A 26,795-nucleotide genomic window follows, 5' to 3' on the forward strand; every position below is an offset into this window, starting at 1 on the left:
ATACTTCCTAATCAGCGTCGGATTTTATGGCTGGCTTTATGTTTCGGGCTCTAATAGTTCCTTTTGCGTAAATTATGCACAAATCAATTCGGCTCTGTAAGCTGGGCGTTGGTAAATAATTCAGGGCTAATTGTAACGAGGGTCCGAGTCCGCAGTAAATGTTCCCTGGGAACCTCATGCCCGCAAACATTCCTTGTTTTCCTTATCTCTCTATGAGAATCTCCTCTCGCAGCACTTCACCACGATTCGATTGTCTTCCTGATTTCCTAAGTACCTGAAATCGTGCTTGTAAAACGACAAGATAAGAACAACGCTAAATGTAATCACACAAATATTTAGTTAGCCACTTCTTTAACGTCTGAGATGGAGTTAATTTTGCTACCGAGCTATTTCTAACTCTCTAGCCTTCCTGGAGTGAGCACAAAAAGATACAGCCAGTTGGCTCCAAATGAAATCGCAATGCTGCCCCTCACTTCGTTCTAGATTCTGTCTGCGTCCACTGTGCTCGGACCCCACTAATTTAATTATTTCATTAAAATAATCTTTCCAAAGTCCGTGGTCTGCACACTGCACTCACTATTACATTACTGCTGTGCTCATTCGCAGTAATCAACCCGAGAGCCAATCGTATTGTTAGTTTTACAGATAAAAACTTGTGCATAAAATTATTCACTGAACTAAATAAGTTTTCAGATTTGAATTTTAAAAGACGTTCTGTCCACAGCGGCAGCTTTAAACAGTACAAATAGCCTTAAAATTTAATCGTTTTCCGCAAAGATTTTTCCATGAAAAGTTTTCCACTTCAAACTTTGCCACTTCGCCAAAGCCGAGTCGCGTTTAACAAAGCTTTTTCATACTTACATTTTTATATCAGGAATGGAACGTCACGCTCGGTTTCATCGGCGCTCGTCCGCCCGACCGCGAAAGTAGCGAAGTACGCACATAGACCGGTAATAGGTGGCGCTTTATACGATATTCCAGTCACGTTTAGAATTCCTTATATTTCATCTTTTTCTACGGTCCCGAAAAATGTCATCGAATACACATTTTCCCGTAATCCTCATAAGTCTCATAGCCTCGGCGGCGGGGACGGCCCCCGCACAACAAGTTCACGCCGCGGCGTGACCGGCATCCACAATGCCACCGGGAACGACGACAAGCAAACCTTCAATTAATAGTCTGCCAAATTATCTATCTCGAGACCTTGACAAGTCCAGCCTCGTCTAATTTACTTTTCTTAATAACGCTTGCTTTTATTATTTGGCGGGCAACACCCACGAAGGAAAAATTGTGTACCGAAAAGTTTAATTGCTAACGAGTTAGTAACCTAGACAGAACAGGCGCGTGTTAGGATTTAGGGAGAATCCTGCTCCTTATCGGAACAGGTCGGAACATGCACCTTGCAGCGCGGAGCGTCGAAAGTTTCCGACAACAGCGCAACTAGTTTGGAAGCTTGGAAACTCCATCAGATACGTGAGCGCGAGCGATTACCTGCAGCTACTGAGACACGGTAACAAGGTGACATATCTTGTCGACTCCCACGTCTACCACTGCAATATGCACGGAAGTAGATAAGCTCGAGCGTCATTAACTCAATATTAAACATGTTCTGTTGTTGCTTATAAACTGAGCCAGACAAACAAAGCCAGACAGAACAAAGGCATTACCGTTCTAAGCTGCTTCTACACGTCTACCTATAGACAACACTCGTCTCAATGCATAGAAGAATGTTGTCTTCGCGAAATCAAGCCGAATCCGTTTTGTGGATTACTTACCTAGGTAAGTATCTATTCAATTTTTCAGAATATAATCCACTGTAATACCACTTACAAGAAAATACATAAAAACTTTCTCGTTTTTATGTAAAGTCGTACTTAGCAGAGCAATAGCAGTGTACTTTAAAACATTTTCTTTGAATAATGCAAGTACCTATCTCCTTACTGTTCTCTAGTGTAATTTTCCAAGAATGTGTTCTAGAAGCATGAACATTGTGTGGAAAAATATGTTTAATGTAAGTCTTCACCTTAAAGAGTAGGGTATCTTAAGTTTACGGCGGCCATATTTCAACACATAGGTTGTCCTGCGGGCACTAACTGGTGAACACAGCTGGAGTTGCGGTGCAGTGACAATGTTTGGCCGGGCATCGCGCAGGCCGCCGGCGTGCGCCGCATCGCAATGAGCCGAACCCGCCGCCCACCACCAACACTCTAATTTATAGCAACGGTTAATTACCTACAAGAATCTGACTCAGCCGGCTCCGACAACAAAGCCCGCAATGGACCCGCGTGTTTGCCCGTCGACACGTCTAATCAATCCGTCGCCATAACACGCGCCGTCTCCAACAAAAGGCGATTCTTAAACATCACTAGCATCCACCGGTCCTCACTAATTAACGAATTGTCTTCTACAAAGGTAGGATTCCCCATGAATACTCATCTGTTTATTTGTTCAGTTTCTCTTTGAGCGGCGACTAATTAATATGCGAAATGTGTATCGGACTGAATACTGAGAAAAGTTTTGCTATTTACGACACTTCGGTTAAAACTTTATATTCATAAAGCACATTTAATTATTATGTTAACGAAACCTTCTTTTGAATAAAATATTAGACATGGCCTGTCAAAGGGAATTAAGTCATAATTTACCTCATCGTAAACCGGCGAAAATATTCGCCTAATGAAAAATGAGGACTAAAAAAAACCGTAGGGAGAAAAAGAAATAAACATGGCTTAACTTGGAAGAAGTGAGAATATAAAAAATGCATCTATACAGGAGAAAGTAGTAAAATACAAACGAATGTTTTGTTTTTAGTGCTACGCGGAGGTCCCTGGGAGGTGTTTTCGGTGTTAAATTATGCAGAAATCAATTCCTTTCCCGGACGAGCGCTGCGAGCTGGTAAATAATACATTCGTAATTGTAACCGAGCGTGGACCGGCGAATGTTTCAGTTATGTCCGGAACGCCGGATTCATGCTGCTGCCGGCCTGCGGAATCAACAGCTTCGCCTCTACTACGCATCACAATATTATTTTACTGTCATATCTAAAATATTCAAGTTGGTCTAATAGAAAGCTCGGTGAGGTAAAGGTACATAGTTCAGCTTGCGATAGATGTACTTCTGCTGCTTCTGCGTGAGCTTATGTTATTTTGTATGCATTATGTCATATCTAAGAGTTACTCATCTATAAAAATTTATTTCTCAGAAAATTCTATTAAATTTTAGTTTTGAATGGAAACGTGAATGTTGGAACAAACCAAATACATTACCCTGAAAACTTGAAAGAGTTAAATAAAAGTAATAAATGCCAAAGATACCAACTTGAATTCTGAGAGAAACAGAATCGATAGTTCGCCAACGTCTGTAGCCAGCATAGTTACACGAAGAATGCGAAAGTTCTTTCAAATTGTTCCAGTCACTTTCCCTTTAAAAAAGCTAGCGAGACACTTATAAATTCTTGGCGTGTATTATCTGTACGTTGTTCAATATATTACTGCGTTAAGCTCGTAACGTCTAGCGAGCACTTAGTATCGGGGCTCCGTTATTGATGGTTCAGAACGACAGTATTTCAAACATGGCTGCCATATCGCTCTGACAATATTCACTGCTATATGCCTCGAATATTACTATCGCAATGTTTTATTTGTTTATTTTTAAAAGTTTATTGTACACACAGGGTTTAACTCCACTGACTTTATGTCTGACGCGACGCCCGTTACATCTACATTTGTTTTGTGAAAATAATATGTATTAAGTGAGACTGTGAAACTTGTTATATTGATAAAAAAATGCAAAGCTGTCGTTATGGATTATAGAACAGAACGACCAATTAAGTAACAAAACTGTTAACATTTAACTGGTAATATTTTATCAAAGTTTAGTATTTGTAACATAAAATGCTCATGACTAATGAACTAACTAATAACACGCGTGTTAACCATTACACCACCGGGTCCTCCTCCTAACCATGCGAAATTCTTTCGATTTAAATTTTCTCCTTGTGAGTTTTCCTAAGCACTACCATTGCTATAAAAACAAAAATCATTAACCAGTCTTGCTATAAAAAAGTCAGTGTGTCCTTGTAAGGATTATAATATCGACATAAAGTATGACTTTCCTAAAAAAATACAAATCAACTTAGTTATCATAACACGCAACAGAATAATGATGGATGCCGGAATTTGGGTTGGTTTCAGATTGTCTAGGTAGCAATATGATTATATTAAATACTAAGTATATCGCGAAGCATTTAGCAAGAAAGAAAGAAAGAAAGTATTTATTATTAGAGGACGCCACAGCAACAATACCAACACAGTAGGAAAAATATAACTTACACAAAATTACAATTATCCAATATCAATTCCATTTTCAATATTATTATTTATTATTATTTATCAATTATCATTTGTCCTATATCTGATCGCAAAATTACGATTTATCTAGTTCGTATTTTGTTTCACACATACACAGTTTTCAAAAGTAGTAAAGAAGCAGTGCAAACCCGGGATAATTCAATGCTAAATACGTTCTTACTCAATCGAAGTCAAATAAGAGCAAAGCTTTTATTTTCATTTTTCTTGAATTTTTAACGACTTAGAATACGATCAAACATAAGCATTGGCTAAAAACAAAGTCTGACCTTAAAAGGTTTGTTTTACTTATACCAACCTAACAACTATTACCAACCTCAATAGTAAGTAGCTTTTCTTAGAGCTCTTAAATATTTTTTTATATTTCCTTAAAGATAGGTAAGATTTCTACCAACGTCACATATTTTGTTTCTCTTATGTCATTTCTGTAAGTTTCATTTTTTCATGCTATTGTATTGTTACTGTGGCGTCTCTATTCTTTGCTACTTTCTTTTACATGTCGCCTTAGAACGCAGATAATAGAGCTATTGAAAATAATTCCTTTGTCATTTAAAAGCCCTGATCATATTCCCATCCAACTCATTTCACCGTGCCACTTGACACCGGCAGCAAAATGTGAAGTGACGTTAGTATTGGTGCCAATATCGGAATCCAATCAACGTTGTGATTGACAGTCAAAGCTGTCCGTCTACCGGTCAGCAACCGGACCGTCCGAATATCCGACGATTTCACCCGGTCGGCCGTCGACGCGTGCTCGAATGACCGTCTTATAGAACTGTTCTTGCTGTATCTACCGGATCGGATAATCTATTTAAAATATTTTTAGAACAACTTTTATTTATTTATGTTTTAAATCTTTTTATGCTGGTTTGGGAGCGAATAGAAACACACAACGCACGCTTACTGCAACAGCTGCTGATTAACTGATCAAAACATTGTTAATAATTTATATAATTCCCATAATCCCAGATTATGAGCCTGCTATTTCCACCTTCCTGTGACATACATAAAACCAATCAGACTAGTTATTATTCAAGAACGTACGGCCGGGCGCATGGCGTGCGAAACGCATTGCAATTTGTTTTGTACAATCAACATCACCAACTAGAGCTTTGTGCATTATTGTACTCCCTCGTCCGCCTGCGCTCCTGGTATCCAATCTGATGATTAGCACCGCCTAGCTCTGAATATAAATGTCGTGTTTTTCTTTAGCTGCTTATCTATTTTTTATATTTCTATATCAGACTAAAATAACATAGGACTCTAAAAGTAGCAGCAAGTATTTTTCTGATTACTTGTTCACCCCATAAGGGATTACGGGCGTGAGTTTGTATCTATCAGACTTAAATTTGATCTTGTTGACTAATGACCAACCTCATCAACCCTGTCAGGATTACTATTGAGCCGCCATAGGCCCCTCACATGTCTCATAATAACGACTACATAATTACGTAAATAGGAGCCGGGACGACTGCTTAACGTGCCCTCCGAAGCACGGATCATCTTGATTACTTTTGGAAAATCAAGTGGTCAATGTCCTAACCAAACTAGAAATCACAAAGTGATTTTTAAGACTTCAAAAATATTCAGATTGGCTACTTGATAAAAAGTCGTGGAAATTGAAATTAAAGTGGAAATTAAACAAGTAGATCTCGTTCAGTCTATCGCTTCTACTAGTCTAATCTTTGGATTATTACCTTGCCCAATTTCCGACCAAGTTGTTTATGCAATTTGCGGCAAATCTCCAATAAGGCACGTTAAAACAAATATTACCTTAAAATCAAATCAAATCATTTATTCGCATAGGATTCATGGTTTTGTAGACAGTTGGTAGGTTTTATGTTTCAAGTATCACATGATCCGCTAGATATAGTAAGTAGGTAGGTACCTAATTATCTAATATAACGACGCCAAATAAAGATTATGGGCTTCGAAGTTTTAATATACCTCTATATTTGAAACCTCTGTCTACTCCATAAGAGATACTACCACGCGAGTCACAGTGACGATTCGAAATAAAATTTCCCTGATACGTGAACCCCATTCAGCAACTGAGCTCGATTCGGATTATAACTAAATAACCTCCGAGCCAGCAAGATAACGAACTACCAATTATACACGTATGTGTCCCGAATGTGAAATAACACCGGCTTTTTATAGTGTCAACGTAAATAAAAGTAAAAAATAACCTTATGTTTTTGAAGTCGGGTAAAAATAAACGAATGCTGCGTTACAGTGTATTTCGTTTTTTGTGGCAAAGAAAGCTAATTTAAAAAATAAGACAAGGTCGTTCTAACAATTTAAGTACCTATTTACATTGTGAAATTTGAAAATAGCTGAACATTGTGTATTCGGAAGATTTAAAAGACTTATATCACTTTGTTGATTAATTTAATTATGAAGTTGAACGAATAAAATATCCATATAAATCATGAGCACGACATGAGTAGTTATTTATAATATTCTTATGGTAGTCATGCAAGCTAAAAATGCTTTACAAAAATACCCAACCCAAAATAACCCCACACAAGACCTCCAGAGGCGCAAGATATTTTTATGTTGCTCCTAGAATTCCAGCCAATCCCATTTAGATCGAGATCAAGTCTATTCTCCTTGGAAGTTGTTCAGACGTCGAAAAAGGAGCGAACATCACACGGGTAGGCCATTTTTCATCCCGGCAAGGTGTAACATTCCCGGGGGAAAAGTATAGGAGCTGGGAGAACTGCTAATAACACACACAGTTTATTATAAAAGTCTATCCAGCGATATGAACGAAAATAATTTGGCCTGAAATTGGCGTGAAATAAATATAATACAGGCCCTTGATATTGTAATCAAGAATGCAGACTAAATAGACGACGTATATTTTGATAAGTACTTAATAAATATATTAACAGTCCTCGCGTCACAGTATCAATAAAGATAAGTAATACAATAATTTGAAATAAAAAGTCAAAAACCTACATCACCTTTATTCAAATAACCAAATTACAACCGACCACTATAATGGAGACCAGACCAATATCAGTATGGATATATGACTTTCCATCTTATAAATAATTCTGGGCAATAAAACCAAACGTATGGCATCATTCCAAAATGTAACTGCTGAAATATGCCCCTGTACTGGTACTTACAAGAGTAACACTCGGAGAAACGAGAACCCTTTTTCCAATAAGGATGATCGAACGTCGGAGTTTCACGTCGAATTTCTTGGGCAGTTAGAAACAAGTTGGGGCAGCCCTGGCCGCAGCAATATCGGCAAGTTGGCCGGCCGCAGCTGGCTTGCCGCCGCCAATGTCTCAATAATCCTCAAGGTACCCTCCTAATCGACTCTTCCTTAGTTCGACGCAAGTGTGACTAACTGATTAATTCTGCAACTCGGCGTACGTGCCCGCTCTGTCTTCGCCCATTATTGTTTGCCCCGCACTTTGGGCCGCTCGTGTCCCATTATTGAACGATATTTGGGCTATTATTGGTACGGAGCCTTCTATTTATATGTTGTCGAAGGACGGCCGTTACACACTATTGCGTCTAGTTTGGGATTGTAATTGCCGCTATTTTGTTAGATTGGATCCGAATTCGTTCGCTTAGCTTTAATGGTTTCTTCTAGTTCGAAAGGATACCGTACAATTCAGCTATCGTATGCATTGTTTTTGTCCCGTTCAATTTCGAATGAACCCATTACGTTGGGAAATGGTGTATATATTCAATGGCAACATTCGGTGGCTCTCTGGACTAATGTTTCTGAGACAACTCCGCTTATAAATTAATTAACGAGACCAGTGGTCGTTAGGAGCCGCGGTCGCGAATTCTTGCAACATAATTAATTGGCCATCACTCTCGGATGATACTTTACTTGACAACCATTAATTTTTAGTTGCAGTTCACATCCGGATCAAATTATTATTTGTCAGTTTTACATCATGCCGTAACATCGTTAATTTCAGTTAATATGTAATTAGAATCGGTCACAAACTCGGAGGATACCTAGTACCTACACTCGTCTAATTTCCACCCAGCTACTAACTGTATTTATACTTATCTGACTTATCTAATATAGCCAAGGTTGACCCACTAGCCTATCAGAGCAAAATCAACATTACTGGCACCATTATTAATAGTTTCATGCTCGACTAATTTAGCAAACAAAATAATTGCACGTTGGCAAAGAACTCCAGTGAGTAGGAAGCGATATACGTGATATGCCGTAAATCAAAACATCTCTATTAATATGACTTTAACACTGAGTTACATATCACTAGGCTTATTTTAATTTCTTTCATCAGAGTGCAATATTATAGCATTTTGTCATCCAAATAATAACTTTTAACCACTATAAATGCTTTAGATCCTCTCGAAGACAGCTGGCAAGAAGTTCCTTCCTCATATAAATGGGTGTGCTCTTATGACTCAATTGGTATGCGGCGGAACATAAATCTCAAAAAGTGGAACGATAAACAATATCATAGACAAGAGTATTACATTGTTAGTTTGTTACATAACATAATATACATAAATATACGTCTTACGGCTGAGGCACAGACTTCTCTTCAGTCAACCGCAGGGCTAAAGCTGCTCCGCTGCGAGTTGGTGTAAGTAATTGGAATTAACGTGCCTTCTAAGTACAGAATCTTCCTACTTTCCAATATGTCCTAGCGAAACAAAGGTTCGTCTCACAAACTGATTTCGATAATTCCTTCATCAGGAATCTAACCCGGACCTCCAGATCATGAGCCTATATAACGCTCTAACCACAAGACTATGGAGGCTATTGATTGCCGTGATTATTATTAAAGATCAAAGTTCTCGTTCATTAACAAGCTCCAAACCACTTAGCATATTACTTTTGAGGTCTCAAATCCTCGGAATCTGTACAAAAGAGAGGGTAAACGGAGGTTTGGGTCCTTAGTTATTGGAAGTTATTTACCGCTGAACGTCACATTGTTGTTAACTCTTTGCTCGTGTTAATTGGTGTATTCTTGTTTCCTTGAGCTTTTTCCGATAAAGCGAAGATTGCTCTACTTGTTGGCCAGAGGGGGGAGACATTTGAGAGGCGGGGGCGGAGCGGCTAGATAAAACGAGGGTAGATCGCCAATAACTCGCTCCATTGTTTGTTGGCGGCTGACTTAATAAGTTCGCCGAATTTATTATGATTTGTAGCCTCCCTTGTCGTCTTATTACGTGGCTTTTAGCCATACTCTCCGCAGATAGTATTCCAAACAATTTCGAGCTCCCAATTTATTCTTTTACGAGACTTGTAAAATAATTCCCATAGTTACAGCTCGCGTGCCCTTGACAGAATCTCCCAGGAATAATATGGAATTTATTACGGTTCGTAAATAGTACATATTGTTTGTTTTATGGACGCATTATCAACGAAAGCGCTTTCGTATCTGAACCTGCTTCTATATAAAAAAAAAACAATGTCGATAAACGCAGTGGTTAAAAGCTGGTTTTATTTTCAAAAAGTACATAATAAATAATAAAATGTGACTGGGTTCCCTTTATTTCGCATACTTACTTTACTTTCTTATGTCCTAAACACACTTCACATAACTCAACTGACATATTTCTGTTACCCTAAATACTTACCCATTTCATATAATTCTTTAGTTTGGCATAAATTATTTTCGATACCTTAACTATTTACTGATAAAAGGTAGGTATTCTGACGTTTGATAAAAAAATGGACCAATAGGTGCTACTAAATCCCTTCAAATATTATACTAGGTTAGGGTAGTTTCGTTATCAAGGGAAATTGGCTTCTTGACAGTTTTCGGATAAGTATTTAAAAAATACAATTGATTATTTTTATACCTCTTAAAAAAAATTATTTTCTCAAAAAGGCTTTATATACCTACTAGAAAAAAATATATTTTTCTTCTATTATTTTTAATTTCGCGCGAAAACGATTGATTACATGACATTTTGCCCAATGACGTCACATATCAACAAACATAAAACTGTCAAACAGTGTCACTTGAAACACTTGAAGACAGATAGCTTTTGTTTCAATCATGGCCGCCCGTGTTTGGGTCTTGTAATACACTGATAAAAAACCGCATTCTCATTTTGTAAAAATAAAATATTTAAAAATGTCCTCAATAAAATAATCTTTTGGATAATTATCGTTAAATGATAAACTACCAGATCCGACATTTTCATATTTTATTGTTACAAATGTCAAGTACTTAGCCAATTACGTCGATACATGGTCGGTATGGTCACAGCTCTGACACTCCATACAATCATCTCATTCTTACAGTGTGCCGCCTTGGTGCATGCGAGCGAGACAGGTAGTCCACTAGCGCTCCCTTACTCTCTAACTGGATTAAATTGACTATAGTAACCCCCATCGAGGGGTGGGAGGTAAATCAAGCTCGTATCGGCGCGGGGTGGAGAGTGTCCCTTCTGTATTATGGTTTATTCTATGACACGGTCATGAATTTATGTATATTTCAAACTGTATTCTAAATCTAAACGTTTTAAATCAAATCTTTTCGATTTAATCTAACCTACAGTTTTCCAGTAGCACGTTTTCTTTTTTAAAGCAACTGCAAACCGAGTAAACGGTGACTGAGTTCGGAAGGCAATAAATAAAGGCGAGTGCACATCTTTGAACGTCATTAACTTGCGCTGTCGGTGTTGACGTGACGGTCGTAAATCATGACTAATACGCCGCCGAACTCGTCACCAATATAAACAACCAATATATTCTGGAACATTTCACGGGCCACATTTAAGCCCTTGGCTGGTTGATGGAAAAACAAAACTTCTGCTCGGTAAAGTCGTGAAATGTAAATAAATCCCTGTTTCGTTCATCGTATAAGCCTTTTTTCTCTCTTTCTTTTTGTCATCTCTAGTTTTTTCTCGGTACTAATATAATTCCTACTGTGTTTATTTTCTTCGTTATAATGTCACAATTCCAGGTAACAGAAAGGTTTTTACTTTCTTATTTTTCTGTCTTATATTTCTTTTCATTCACTATTCTAGTCTTCACTTCACAAGTATAATAATTATATTATCACTGCTTATCAATTTGAGTGATGGGACGATAACCGGCCGCCACGTGATACATCATACCCAATAAGGAGTGGTATTCTCTGCCGTCTTCTGTATTTCCGAATGCATATAACCCGGGTGCTTTCAAGGCCAGAGTAAACAGGCACCTTCTGGGCGAGCGAGCTCTATAAGATCCTAAGAGGCCTCGTCAATGCTTTCGTGCAAGTCTGGCGCCAAGAGCAAAACCCTCAAAGGTAAAAAAAAACCCTTCTTAAAACGAATATCAGGAGAGCTTGTGGTTATTTTCTCGCTGATTCGTACCTTAGTCCACCCAGAATAAGATTAAATGCGTGATTTTACACAGGTAAGTATTTATATTGGAAAGTAGGTACTAAGGTCATAACCATGACTGTACCACTTTGATCGTCCAACATAAATAGCGCTGTCAGCTGTGACATGACAGCTCGTAAATTATAATTTATTTAAATTACCCAGAACTCGTCACCAATGTAAACATCCACTATTGTGGGACACTTGACAGGAGACATCGTTTCATCTTCTGATCAAATCTACACATCATTAAGCGGTTAATTAAAAAAGTATTTTTTTCTATCCTGGTTTTAAGTCTGTATGTCTTCCTCCTGTTGGTAACAGCTTCCGAAGTGTAATGGTTGGCGCGTTATCGTGTTTGGCTTTCGGTTTAGAAAACCCGAGTTTGATTCCCGATGAGCGTCTTTAGTAGTAATTTTATGACTGACAAGTTTGGTTAGGTTAGGTTAGGCTAACTGTACCTAAGTTACTTTTAATGGATTTGTAAATTATAAGGTCATAAAGTTTTGCATAAGTTGTTAAGAAGCGAAGACCTAATTTGACGAATGAGTAGCAAATAGAAGAGCGAAAGAATTGAGTTTAAACAAATATTCTGACTAATACGAATTATTGTACATTACCTATTGCATTGCAATTATTGTACATTACCTGTTGCAATGTTAGGTACATGTGTTGCCAAAGGCGACATGGTTGATTCTACGTTTTGAACGTTTCACATGAACAGTATCGTTAAATGACAAAAATGAAACATTTTCCGCATTTAGGATAGATAAAAACTATACCTAACAGTACACAGCAGCTCCAGTTTAAAGTCTATAATATGAGTGCAGCGACATGCGAACTTGCTATTAAAATTTCAGTTGCCATTCTCGGTAATACTGGAATTCCGAGTATTTTTAATATTATCTCCGTAATGAAACGAGGATTGTCGTTATAAACAATCCCATAATAATATGCTTTTTACGTTTATTAAGTTTTCATAGATAATTGTATCGCTAAAGTTAGTCTTTTAAATTTATTTGTAAGTGACGTTAATAAGCACCTGCACCACCATGTAATAATGACAATACATATTCAATAATCATATCAATTATTGTAAGTTCCTGTTATCAAAATAGCTTTAGTCTTCAAAATTATTCGAGATAATATGGTGGTATATATTGTCATCTGCTTATAAAACAGTTCACATCTGTATTTACAGATGTAAGTACATGTAAGCCCAAACTTGCTTTGTGTCTACAGAAGTAAATTATACTTATCTATTTCAAAGTCAAATAATAATATTCATGGTGCTTACCATTTGGTGTTATCATAACAATAATCATCACAACTCCAATCAACCAAGATCACAATGCGATAAACCCTTTCATAAGCTTTACCTACATAATATGAATAATCAATACTACTGCACTGACCTACGTAATCACCGAGAGCAAACAAAATATAACGAACCATTTAACACTGTCTTTTCAAAACATCGCCATTCATTTTGTAAATCACTCTGTCGCGACTGATCTAAATACAGATTTCCACGAAACTATAAATTTGTAACACCTGGTATATTAAATCAGCTATAATCTGGGTGGCATTGGGAATATTACAAAATATGATCGTATTTTCGGTAAGCGATCGGCGAAGTCCGGCTAAAAAAAATCGCTGCACACGTAGGTAGGTGACGCCGCGCCGGGAGCGTGCAATGCCGAGCTGTGGTTTTCTTTTGAATAATTGTTTGTATCTACGCGTTTACACATAAATCCCCGACCTGCAACAATATATCCCTTCTGTGAGCAAACATATCACGATAGGAAGATAATTTTATCTACTTAAGGTTAAGAACTCAACTGGATGCTGTGGTAGCCCAGTCTAAAGAACGATTGACTCTCACTGTAAGGTCGCAGGATCGAATCCAACATGGGCTTAAAACAATGATTTTCGAAATTTATTTTTCTATTTATATTTGAATCATAAATCATAGCGATAAGGCCGCCATTTGCCATGTACTTAATTTATAGTGTTTTTGTAATTATTTCTTTTTATTTTGGTGCAATAAAGTGTATTTGTATTGTATTGTAAATGATTATCACTGGCTCAGCAGTGACTTATTCATAATGAAATTCATTTTGTGAACTTGTCTCTGTTTGCGTAAAATGCGTTTCAGAGGTAGCTATGTGACCTAACCTGTATTGGGCTGATTATCGTTTTACTTATGTAAAAAACGGGACCTGTCAAATTTCAGATTAGGTAAGCGGAAAATAAAAATAGGAAAACGCTTAGAAGATAAAAAAGTTGAAAACCCAAAAATAGCTAGTTTCTATATTAAATACAAATTTAAGCAAACCGCTGTAAAGCAATATTTGGTGTCTGTGAATTTTTGCGTCATTTTCGATCTGGATTTTGACTCTCCGATCACTTGAAATGGAACGTTTTATTGTGGATTTTGATTGTGGTTTATATTTTATTGCCAAATACTTTTTCATTGTTTTGCACATATAGGTCAAAGCTTCAATCATACTCCACTCTAACGCTTGTCCCCCTATCCCGGCTCTGTGTGCAGCAACATCAGCACACCCCGGACACTTCATACAAAAAGCCTGGTTTTACACTGACATTATACATTGACGTTATCGTATACGCGCATCTGTGTCTGTGACGTCTGACGCCCACACGTTTGAAGACTAAAGTAAGACCGAGGGAGGTAGGTAAACCTAGCTCAGCCGCTGGTGGGAAGCGGAAAGTTGTCATTTTATATGACATCAGCACATCATCATTAATTTAAAAGCCACGCTCTTGTCGGTGTAGCAATCTCCATGCTACTTTTTAGGGAAAAATAGGGCAGTGGTTTCCCTCTTCACAAACAAACATCACAACAAACATCAGCACAAATCATAAAAAAGACTTATAGTTACAAACGTATAGTGGTCGGTTACCAGCTTTTCCCGTAATTATTTCATCACGGTAGACAGGACGGCGACAATTGTAAACTAAGATGCGTTCTATTTTTAAACCCAACCCCCACCTTTCTGTATTTAATATAAAAGCAGTTGGTTGTTGTGCTAACTGCGCAGGTATCGCGGGGTTGTCTCGCTAATTTAATAATAAAATAAAGCAATAAATCCATCGCGAAGCTCTGCAACTCTTTCCTTAATAAAAATAAAACTCAATTCCGTTAAAATACAAGGTACGTTTAAAAGAAAACATTGTTGTTTCCCTGTTAAGCATAGTGATGTCGATGCGTGTGCATCCCATAAATTAATTAATTTGCAAAAGACAAATTAATTTACGTATCCGTGCCAAAAGTAGGTGCTTATTTGATTGATTTTAACCTAGTATCGGTGACTGGCGAGAAGATAAAAGCATATGAACAGATTTAAACAAATATTTAACGCGTAAATGAAAATTGAAATATCATTTTATCAGGGAGGTTACATATCGTTGCCTTATAGTAAACGCCTTGTTGAGATATCACATTCGATACATCTATAGGTACGCTAGTTTCAATCCAGGTAAAAAATTGTGATCTCATAAGAATGTGATCACCATAAGCCGACGATATAGTGATTGCCCATATGATATTTAAATGGCAACAAAATAAGATTCACAATATAAGCCAACCCTAAGCAATCGGCCGCGTTTCGCCGACACAATACCGTGTGCCACTCCATTCGCACTGTTCTCGGAGCGAGGAACGAGTGCAATTTCCCGCGACCCGTATCGCCAGCGACGTACAAAAATTGCTTTTCTAAAAATATAGAGAAAAAAGTTCCATGCAAATTTTTGTAAAGTCATTCGGAGGCGTACGTTTGTATTTCTCGGGTGAGGGTAAAGGAGGCGAACGATTGTCGTGAACTCCTTTATTTTGTAAGAGGGATATTGCGCGTCGGCTGCAGGCGCGCAGCTGCTGCGCCCGAATGAGCCTTGTTTACCGGCGGCAATACCCGCATACACCACTCCACTGCACTGTCACACCGCCCTTATTGAACCGACTGCTCCATTAGAACTGCTCATTGCCAAAACATCAGCCGCACAGGTACCCAGAAATAGACAGCGTGGGTGTCCCGACAGAGAATCCGCTTAGCTTCAAATAGAACAATAATCATTCTAATTGCAAACGAACAAAGTGACAAAAGCGTTTTAATCTTCCCTAATCTAGAGGTACTCGTAATCACAGGTGTCTGCGGTCAAATTAATCGTAGTATCCTAAATCACGACAAGACACAACAAAGCGAACTGTGTATTTATCTTAGGGAAGTTATTTCCCTGGCGCAGTCAATAGACGCGGGTCCCGCTCGCGGTCAAGGCCCAATTTGTCGTAAATACAAAAAATAGGACATCTCCAGAATCGGATTGCTCGATGCTTATCATATTTTATGGTTTCTTAAACTAGCGTACGAATGTTGCAATAAGCAGGGTTTTGTTTTACGGCTCTGTGCTCATTACGAGTAACGACTTTGAATATTCTATATTTAGGTTTATTAACCTTAAAGAGGTACAAAAGCGACTTCATTGTAGTGTTTAACATAAACGGTCGGGTATTGTGGGACATTAATTCGGGTCCCTTGTTGGGCGCCACTTGAAGTTGTAAAGTTATACTTATGATGGCAATAAAATACAATTTTATGGGAGTTTATTGAGTTTTTTTATGAATTGCGTACATTGCGACGTTGAGGATGACTCATTTGGATATACGTAATTTACGAGCTAGTTTCTTAGTATATCGATACAAGTCGTGCATTTAGCTGATTTGATGACTCAGTGATGACATGAGAGTACAATCTTATTTACTACGGTTAATCATTCCTTCATCACTAAATAACATCATCCTATGAAAAGTTACATAATCATAAAAGTGCTGACTTTGGAAATAATTTGTCAACCTATGCGGGATAACTAATTACCTATTTACGCAAATTACCCAATGGTTTTGCCACCTAGATAATATATAAACAGTCTATATACGTCCCATTGCTGGGCACAGGCCCCCCCTCAATCAACCGGAGGGGGTATGGAGCATGCTCCACCACGCTGCAACACTACGGGTTGCAGGCGGGTTGGGTTTAACCACCTACTTATTACATTTTTTTAAGAGTAAACGAAACGCGAAATGCCAAGTTCTGTTTGTAAGTATTTTTGCTCGAAGAAAAACAGTTATTTAAGGATAAGTAGCAGATTTAAACACAAGTCGATTAGCAGTCCATTCCCGTAGCATCCCAACGCACCGGACGTCAAGCAAATTACGGGAAGAAAATTACCTTAATGGATCCTATGACAAATTATTGCAAATCGTTGGAAAGTTCCACGTAAAAACGAGTAGATACTTTATTTATTGCATGCATGACTGACTCTTGACGAAGTTAGGATTTCTTCTTCTATCGTCTGGTGTAAGGTTTATGGTTCATGTTACGACTACTAACGTGCATCAGTAAGTAGTAACCGGGACCAATGGCTTAACGTGTCTTTCGAACCACGGGTCATCTTACTTTCAGACAATCAGGTGATCAGCCTGTAATGTCCTAACCAAACGAGGGATCACAAACAGATTTTTCGTGATATATCCCCACCGGGATTTGAACTCGGGACCTCTGGATCGTGAGCCGAACGCTCAAACTGCTGGACCACGGAGGCCGGTGACGTTAGGATTGAGGACATTAAATCGAAGGGCATTAGGCAGATTTTTGTTGGGGGATGATCTCATCGTGCGTGACTACATCTCTTTGTTATGATAGGTAGGTAATAAAAAGGATGATCATAGAAGCTTATTTACGATAGAGATGAGAATAGGATACGATGAACGACCTTACTGTGATCTTTGGCAATTTTTGATGTTGACACTATTGGCAGTCTCTGTGTTGATTATCAGTGGCATGAATTTGGACTTTCGATGTCGTTTATACGCTGTGTAGCACTGTCATTGTCCGCTAAACCAGCAGTGCTTTTTTGGAAAAAAATAAGCATTTTTTTATAATTTACTGTATTTTCTTCTATAACTAGTCTTATCTTATCTTATCCAGCCTAAAGTGTCCCACCGCTGGGCAAAGGCCTCCCTCCATTTGTCATATTTGTTTGGAGGGGTTTAGACAAATAACCTACCACGCTTTTCTAATGCGGGTTGGCAGGTAAGCAGTATGTCTATAAGAAATCTGAAAGTAAAATTTTAAATACTGAAAAATATTAACTATTAAATTTAATTAATTCTCTTATTGCAATTTATTTTTCTTTTACTTAAAATTTAAGCAACTGCGGTCTTTTGTTTCGACCTGTTGTTAGTTTTTACAGTCTACTTACCCTTGAAACTGAAATTTCTATTACTTGTTTCAGATTACGTTGCCGCCTCTTAGTCGGAGATAATTTGCGAAAGGTAAGACCAGCTTATTATGTCTTCAAGTACCTGTCCCTCGGCAACGAGCTTAGATGTTTTACAAATATTTCCTTTTAAGAATTCCAAGAACAACTAACAATACCGAGTCAATCTTCTCGTCTGAAAGTGAATGCCTACTAAAGATAATTTCTGAGAAATGTTTTCGTATAGAATATGTTGAGGAAACTTCTAATCGTAAATACCCGCTATCACTTTGCCATTTTCGTTCTTATTTCGAGGAGTAAGAAGCGGAAACAGATTCGAACCAGCGTGATTAAAAATATTGGTCTAAAGCTACGCTGTTCCATTTCTGTATTGCGCCTCAAATATCTGTCTTAAAAATGGAAATATCCCGTTTTGGCTGCAAACTTTACGATTCTCATTGAGCTCGCCTTCGTCTTCCTATTTCGTGCTGGAATAGCTCTAATAACATGCCACAACTCATTCTGATTTATACGCTCTCGTTATAATTGTGCGCTTCGCCGGCGCGCCGCTATTGCCCGCTGTTGCAATTTTCATGCAACCGATTCGCGAGAATGGATTTATTCTTTCTACCGGCTCGCTTGTAACTCCCAAGTGTTACTGCGCCGGATAATTTCATTTTGACAAATCCCTGATGCTAATGGAGCTTTTGTACTTAATTTCACCTGCGAGCCTCTGCATTGGGCGTTTTGTTACAGTCCGCGCCTTTGTTCGAATAAAGTTGCGTAAACAGACGAAATTCATGGAACAAGAGTCACTCTTGGAAAAGAAATATTATGTTAATACGTTTTCTGGCTTAATATCAGCACGGACGATTTCCAGTCATGTTAACGGGCGCTCTGAATTCGTGCGAAGGACGTCTTAAAATAGTGTTCCTATTTATTGTACCGTGAATCAGCGCGAGTTTTACAAGACGCCGTGTTGCGGTCTGCACGGAGTTACAAACAAAATTTAATAACAGTGAATATACATGGGGGCGTAAAACATTTTATCACTGCGAAGTATACGACTTACAAGTTTGGTAGTTTCCATTGATGGCGACCGTAAACGCGACTAACTCTCGAATGGCGTTACCAACTCCCCCGTCCTGTGATTACGAGCTTTCCGACAATACAATCAATCGTCAACTTTTATTTGACTTAACTGGAAATAAAAAACAAGCAAACAAAAGGTTGGGTTGGGATTCCGTGGATCCCGGCAAAGTTTGAAGGTGAGCCGACGACCGTCTCCCTAATAGAGAAGAAAAATACGTTAATGTACCCTCAGATCCCGAAGACAAATAAACCGAAGCGGACACGGACGAAATAAAAGCGGGGAGGCACCGAGATAAATAACAATGATCTAGCGGGATGAGACGCGGGGGGCGGCGGGAGAGGGGGTCCGCTGCCCCTGTCACACTACTTACACTTTTTTCTTGTTATTAGACCCGAGGTTACGAATTAACTCGCTAACTTAATTTTATGTTCACTTAACATTTTCTTTCCAATTTAAAATAGAACCTGAACAATCTGTGTAGTACACACTAAAATTTATGTTTTTTTTGTATTAATGGCAACCCAGCATTCTTTTCTGTCTTCTACCCTATAATATGACAGGGAAGGGTGTTGCTTTTTCTCTAAATTTGTTACTTTAAATAATTTAAAGTATTACAGTCGACATTTATAAACTCAAGCATGTGTATTCATTAATATATAACCAGTGACGTACACAATCTAAAGTACATCTTTTACGGTTTCACCTCAACTTCGAAACTACATCGCAAGGAAGGGGTGAAATAGCTCGTACCTACATGAAAATGACGCATAAGATTGAAATAAACAAGTTACCGTATTTTAGTAGCAATTAATTTTCCTAAGACTATTTCGGTTTGTAAACAAGAAGCCGCTTAAATTCCCGACTTGCCAACTACGAGTAAGATTGCGATGTAACCGTCTCTAGCTAGGCTGAAAAAGGAAACAATACACCCTGTCAGCTGGGAAATGTACAAGCTCCATTCACTATATTTATTCCTTCTGTAGGGTTTACGTTTACTCGAATTAATTCGCTTTTCAAATTTGAATAATTCGCTGAATGAAAAGATAAAGTCTCAGCTCGAAACTACAGATCCGTTTTTGTTTTTGAAGTAATGACCCTCGTTCTGTTTTGGCAAAAAGTTCATGAAGTTAACACCCTTTTTGTAATTCTTGCTTCATTAGCATGTGTAATTACGTCGCAAAAACAATTGTTCCGTTCAAAATTGTTCTCACAGTAAAATGTTAGTCTAACTCTGCAATTAAGCGACTAGACACAATGGATAGGTATGCCTATCTAATTATTTTTTTTATCGGAGAACCTGACACCACAATTTCACAACAGCCACTACTGTGAATCGAATTCCATCACAAAACAATAGGGTTTCAATTTAAACGCTTTAAAAGTTGGTGACAATTTAGCATTGTTAAAATTTTAGAATCCGACCGAATTGGAATAATTTGTGACCCTTTTTCCAACATTGCGTTAAAACGAAACGGAGCCAGAGAGGAATCTTTTTGTCATCTGTTGGCTTGTCATAATCTTCCTTCACAAAACAATGACAGTTTTAATTAAAATACTTTCAAATAATATTACTTTGGTATGAAAGGGTTTATCTGTGTGCAATTGAGGATTCTATAGCTGACATTTTTATATTACCATGAGTCAGTATTAGCGCTCGGCTGGGCTGAATATTTACTACATTCGCGGTTTTAATCACCTCTCTCTCAATCGCGGTTTCTTCCTTTCAATTATTATTATGTTTTCATTATGTCACCAAGAGTCATAACATAACCTGTCTTGGGCTGGTTTTCCCTTCGCGATTGAAGTTAACCGCTGTCTAATTGTCTATTTAACAAGGCATGTATTTTTGCATGATTTTTCGTATTATTATTACTAAAAACCATTATTTTGATACCTTAGCAATGTCATTCAGAAGTCCACAATAAATCGTCAAATAAATATAAAAACAAATATTTCGAACGCAACCAACTTCAACACTTATCGAAAATATTGACCGGATTGATTGAGACTAGATAAGATAGGATTTATCTCGCGTATTCATCATCATCCTTATTAACAGTCGTACTACGCCCACTGCTGGGCATAGGCCTCCCCCAAGGATCTCCATGACGATCGGTCCTGCGCTGCCTGCATCCAGCGGCTTCCCGCGACCTTCACCAGATCGTCGGTCCACCATTTCTTGTATTACCCATAGAAAATTAGCAATAATGAACTTACCTATATTACGACTGTAATAATAGTAAACTTAAAATTACTTTAAAGTCAAAATGTGAAGTAAACCCATATAAATAATCTGGTTGTATGTGTGTGTGTGTGCGTGTATTGCAAGAGTTATTGAGTATGTGCTTAAAGTGGAATGCCTCTACACAAACTTACTGTACTTATGTAGTATTTACGCGGTAGATTGCTCTATAGTGAAGTTCTCCGAGACACTTCCTAAACAATCGAGATTGGATTTCACTAACTTTATAATGGATTCCAATAACAACTTGTCGATTACAATATTGTAGACTAACTTCCCTACGAACAATTTTTATTTTAAACTAAGTCTAATAAGTTTACTCCATGTAAAATCGCGCTCGTAATTACTATTGGGGTAGACACAGTCATAAGTAAAACAACGATAAAAGTATTGTATTATTGCAACGTTCTAAAAGAGTCCTAATTTGTTTAACTAGGCATTGAAATTGATAAAACACATAAACATCTTGTTGTAATATTTATGGACATAACAACAATTATCAGTAAACCCTAAAATACTCGTAATTATCTCGATCCAGTCCATTACCACTCCAACAGATGAACATACGCGCAGAAACCGCAATATCACCACTCTACTGATATTACATTCCTCCCCTCCCCGCCTGTCGCCATGAAGTCCCGTCCCCCACCCCCCCCCCATGCCGTTGCCAACCCCATAGGGTAATGAATTCGACCACAGCCGCTCTATCAATATGACCTATAAAAATTTAGGGCGCAATTATTGCCCTTAATCACCTCAACCGAAGCACAACCAAACAAATGACTCTGAAATATTTACACCACACATCACCGTACCAGCACTAATTAATAAAGTTTATTTAAAAGGATTATCTCGACTCGAATGCATTTTACGAAATTGACTTCATGTTTCACAAAATCGCCGTGGGACTATCAATTAAAGCATAAAAAAAGTTAATATAAAGCGAGCCTTTTCGCTACCGAAATGATCGTAGGCGATAAATCTTCACGATTTTCTACAAATATTTTCCCGCAACAAAAAGTGACTAAATCCATATCCGCTATTTATTGGCCTTAGAAAACTTTATTTTTGTTTTTTTCCCGTTCCTATTCGAATTCATGTAGCGGAATGCAAATATTTTGTTTGTTAATATTATATCAAGGCTCTTTGTGTCAGAATCGCATATAATACGAGCTGAACCCCGCGCCTACTGGCAACACGACTTGCTCCACCACCTTACTGTGACCCCCCTTGATCCCCCCATTGCTTCCTAAGCAGATCTAAAAAGTAGGTATAGCATACTACGGCATAGCTCTCTTGAAATTGGACCTGTTGTAATAGCGAAAGCGTGTCCCATAAAGAACATTCTATATTTTGTACATCTGGCTTGTTTCATTACGCGACGGCATAGCTCGGTATATTTCAATACATTATGCAGTTTGCATTGTAACATTAAGTACCTATTTATGAGCATTTCTTTAAATACCAGTCAAATAAATTGGGTTTTACGAGCTAATATTGAGTTCTAGCCAAAGTTTGATGTTATAATCCGGACATTTTATGACTTCCATCAAATGAGGGCCAATTGAATAGTTGGGCTTGAGCGTCGTAAAACTCTTGTCTCGCTCATCTTACAACTCATTTGTCAAACGGAACACAAACAAGTTGTCAAACGAAAACAATTGAAAGGCTTTCGTCGACAGTTGTTGGAACATTAATCCGACTAGAGCGTTCCTTCAGACCTTCTGATCTTACAAATCCTATACTACATGAATTTTACTTTTTAGTATAATGTAAGTACCTGTTGATCTAATAAACAAGGAAATGTGCGTTTTGTAACTTTAACATAAATTTAGAGTCAACTCCTTTAGGTACGTACACCTAAAAGGAGAATAATACGAAAGCTTGCACAGTTCCGGTCAAGAAGTTAATGCTATTTCCCGCCAAGTAGTTAGTCACGTCAAAAAATACCCACAAATATCATGTTTGTAAATCGACGCTCTTCTTAGGAACAATAACCTTTTCGCTCCGTTGTCGTGCGAATGGTTTCGTATTCCGGCGCTCGTGAACTATGCAGAGGTGCGGGCTGAATCAGTCGGGAACAAATTCAATGGTCGGTACATTCCGGATTGCTTCATAGCCGTAAACTTCGCCCCGCCCGCCCACATCCGCTGTTTCACCGTTTCACTCGTTAATTTTTAAACGTGTGAATTAGTAGTTAGAAACTTCCTACATTTTGGTTTCGTTTGGTTCCAGCTTTTGATTAGATTTGTTTATTTATTTTCCAGCAAAACTTATTATGGAACTTTTTCCACGTAAATTACTTAAGGAAAGAAGTGAAACGAGCAATAACAGTTTCCTTTGAATCAGTGATATTACAATGTAGTTTCCTGAATGGCTTCGTTTTCATGTCGGAACAGGAGTTAAATTTTTAATTTAAAACAATGATGCCTTTGTTCTTTTGAGTGGCATTTTTTGCGGGAAGCGCACGAGGCGATCGCTGGCGTAATCTTTTAACGCGTCACCGGCGCACGCACATAAATTGTGGTTGAGTTACGATCCGCCCCGAACGATTCCGATGTAAACTCACCTTCTTTCTCCCCATTGTAAATTTCGAGCCGCTAGTTGGATGGTCCTGCGCAAATAATCGAATTTCGTTCATCGTCCGATTGAATATTCCCTTTTATTTCCAGCAAACTGAAAATTTCATACGACAAAAGTTTGCCGGCAATTGGCGTTGTTATACGACGTCGTATTTCATTTTTATGGCTATATTTAGAAAATGTGAAAGTATTAATGCGCAATGAGAGTAGCTGCCTCGTCTTCATTAAGAGGATATTGCATTAAGTGACCGCTGGCGACTTCGGCTTCCATTACCGTGCTCCGAAAGAAAGGAATTAATCTCCCGCGCCGTGTACTCAGCTCCTAACTCGAGTTAGTTCCTCATTATTACGTTTCTGTTTCCGGTCGTCGGATTTTGATTTATGGCTTTAATTTGGCAAGGTTGGCGACGACAGGCCGAGACATGTCGGAGTGTTTTCAAGGAGTCATCGTGCAATTGTTTAATTAATCTTAAGCCGGAGTAGGCGCTACACTCGCGCTGCACACTACACTCGGCCCAACTTTAAACTCGTTAAAAGTTCCTTTGAAACATTTGGCGCCAGATAAGCCGCAGTCAGACTTTGGCTTCGAGATTGTTAACTTATCTAGTGTTATAATTAAACAGCGTTTCGTGTTCTGTTCGCCGAAAATTTAATTTTTGGTTGAATTTGGAATCTTGAATTTCGTCGCAAGATTTCTTATTGCGATCGTCTGTGTGAAATCGTTTTGGGTGGTTGACGGGGTCAGTGGAGATTCTAATGGGACGATAAAGTAATGTAGAGCCATTGAAGGCACTCCGGGGCACTGTGGCACTGTCGCCGGTGATCGCCAACACGGTGTACATAACAGGCGGGCATTCAGAGAACAAGCTCATTCCACGCTCACAAGATGGCCGACAATGGCCCTTAGCGGATAATTACTCAAATAGATTGCCCATTGGGGCATTGTGTCTATGTCTCTACTATATTATGCCAATATTACTGGCCGGCCACCAATTATGGGGACACACCACCGATACTTTTGCACACCTATGCAAAGTAAAATGTTTCTCTACATAAAGTGATTGTAATTGTCTCTAAATAACCTAATTGCAAACGACATCAATTGAAAATTTCATTAAAATAATTGATACCAATCCATTATAAGAGGACATATTCACGGTATAAATTAACCATAGGTATTTTCAGTCGTACGTCACAACGAACAATTGAAACTTCGATACGTAATTATTTACTTTGCAATTATTGACTGCGAAATTATTTTACTTTTGAACACGTACACTTTGTATATTTTGTAAACTGGCCAAGTATGTGAAATCCCGTGTAATTTCGAGCTGGTTATTAATAAAACTGAGCGGCAATTTCCGTCAAATTATGCACTTGGTAATATTTTTCGACCGTGTTGGTATTTTTAGGGTTGCGTACCCATACGGGAGTCGATGCCTAAATCTTTTGAAATAGGTTACGTTACGCCGGCTATAAAAACAAATAATATTAAAACAAAAGTAAAAAACTAAGTGTCAAAATGTCATTTTAAAGGTATTTTGTTTTTGCTCCGTGGGAAAAATAGTAGTAAGTAATTACAACTATTATATGGTTATAGTTACTTACCTACTTACCTTGTTTAGTGCAAAGTTTAAAGTAAAATAACGATTATGTAATAAAAATAAAGTATGATTCGTACAGCCTCCGTGGTCTAGTGGTTAGAGCGTTAGACTCACGATCTGGAGGTCCGGGTTCGATTCCCGATGAGGACATTGTCGAAATCACTTTGTAAGACTGTCCTTTGTTTGGTAAGGACTTTTCAGGCTTGAATCGCCTGATTGTCCGAAAAAGTAAGATGATTCCGTGCTTCGAAGGGCACGTTAAGCCGTTGGTCCCGGCTTTTAGCCGTAAAAACACCTCCACCAACCCGCATTGGAGCAGCGTGGTGGAGTATGCTCCATACTCCCTCCGGTTGATTGAGGGGAGGCCTGTGCTCAGCAGTGGGACGTATATAGGCTGTTTATGTTATGTTACGTATGTTTGATTCATACGCGTGTTCGTACACGATAAAGTAATGTGGCATTGAATGTGGCATTGTCGCCGGTGATCGTCAACACACTTTATTTCAACTTTGGATGCCGAACTGATTTTAAAAAATCTTATAGTACGGGACCCTTCGTTCGCGAGTCCAACTCGCACTTGACCCGTTTTTTATCTTTGCGTCTGATCAACACGTCCTCCTGTAATTACTGTTAACAGCAGCAGCGGACGTTATCGCTGGTATAAATTAGCCCAATTTACATTTGCCGAGACATCGGCGACCATTACAGTGAGGGATGTGGATAGCCAGATGATCAGCGCCCGAAGACCGATTGATGGCCGGCCAAGACCTGGCTCAATTGGCGATTGTACTCCCAGCTCCCTCGTTATTCTGTCTGCGTTGGCATTGGGAATTTAACGTATGATAATAGAGTTTTTGTGATAATCAAATTTTGCGTTATTCATATTAGAAAACATTGAAATTTCAATAACTGAAATTGTAATCAATATTTTTAAAGAACGTCTAGGGCCCTGACGCGAGGTTTTTCTTGTAGCTAGTTTTTCTCTCGGCTATACAAGTTGGGAGAAGCTGCAATAGGTACCTTATTTCAAGCGGATGAGACGTTCGATAAAAATATATTTATGTAAAAATTGACGATTCAAAGCCACAATCACTAATTTAAGAGCCACGCTCTTTTGTCTATCAAAGGCCAATTCTTTCACTTCTTTATAACCCAACGCTCCTACTATAAAAACTCTAACCCACTTACCTTCTCCTGAATATTTTTTTTTTTTGAGGTTGAGTTTGTATTGATTACGTATAACCCGGATTACCAGACACAAATATTAAACTATAGGGATTTTGTATTAAAGAC

The 26,795-nt window shown here is 38.3% G+C and overlaps 1 protein-coding gene across 3 annotated transcripts in view; it reads left to right on the forward strand.

The window, feature by feature from the left end:
* The window catches only part of LOC126372232 (protein muscleblind), a 264,761-nt gene that overhangs the window by 100,094 nt on the left and 137,872 nt on the right, over positions 1 to 26,795 (forward strand). For all 3 annotated transcript variants that reach the window (XM_050018163.1, XM_050018081.1, XM_050018247.1), the window contains one exon: positions 18,018 to 18,057. The gene's annotated coding sequence lies outside the window, so the exon portion shown is untranslated. The remainder of the gene's footprint in view (positions 1 to 18,017; positions 18,058 to 26,795) is intronic.

The sequence above is a fragment of the Pectinophora gossypiella genome, chromosome 1, assembly GCF_024362695.1.
Source record: "Pectinophora gossypiella chromosome 1, ilPecGoss1.1, whole genome shotgun sequence".
Classification (NCBI taxonomy): domain Eukaryota; kingdom Metazoa; phylum Arthropoda; class Insecta; order Lepidoptera; family Gelechiidae; genus Pectinophora; species Pectinophora gossypiella.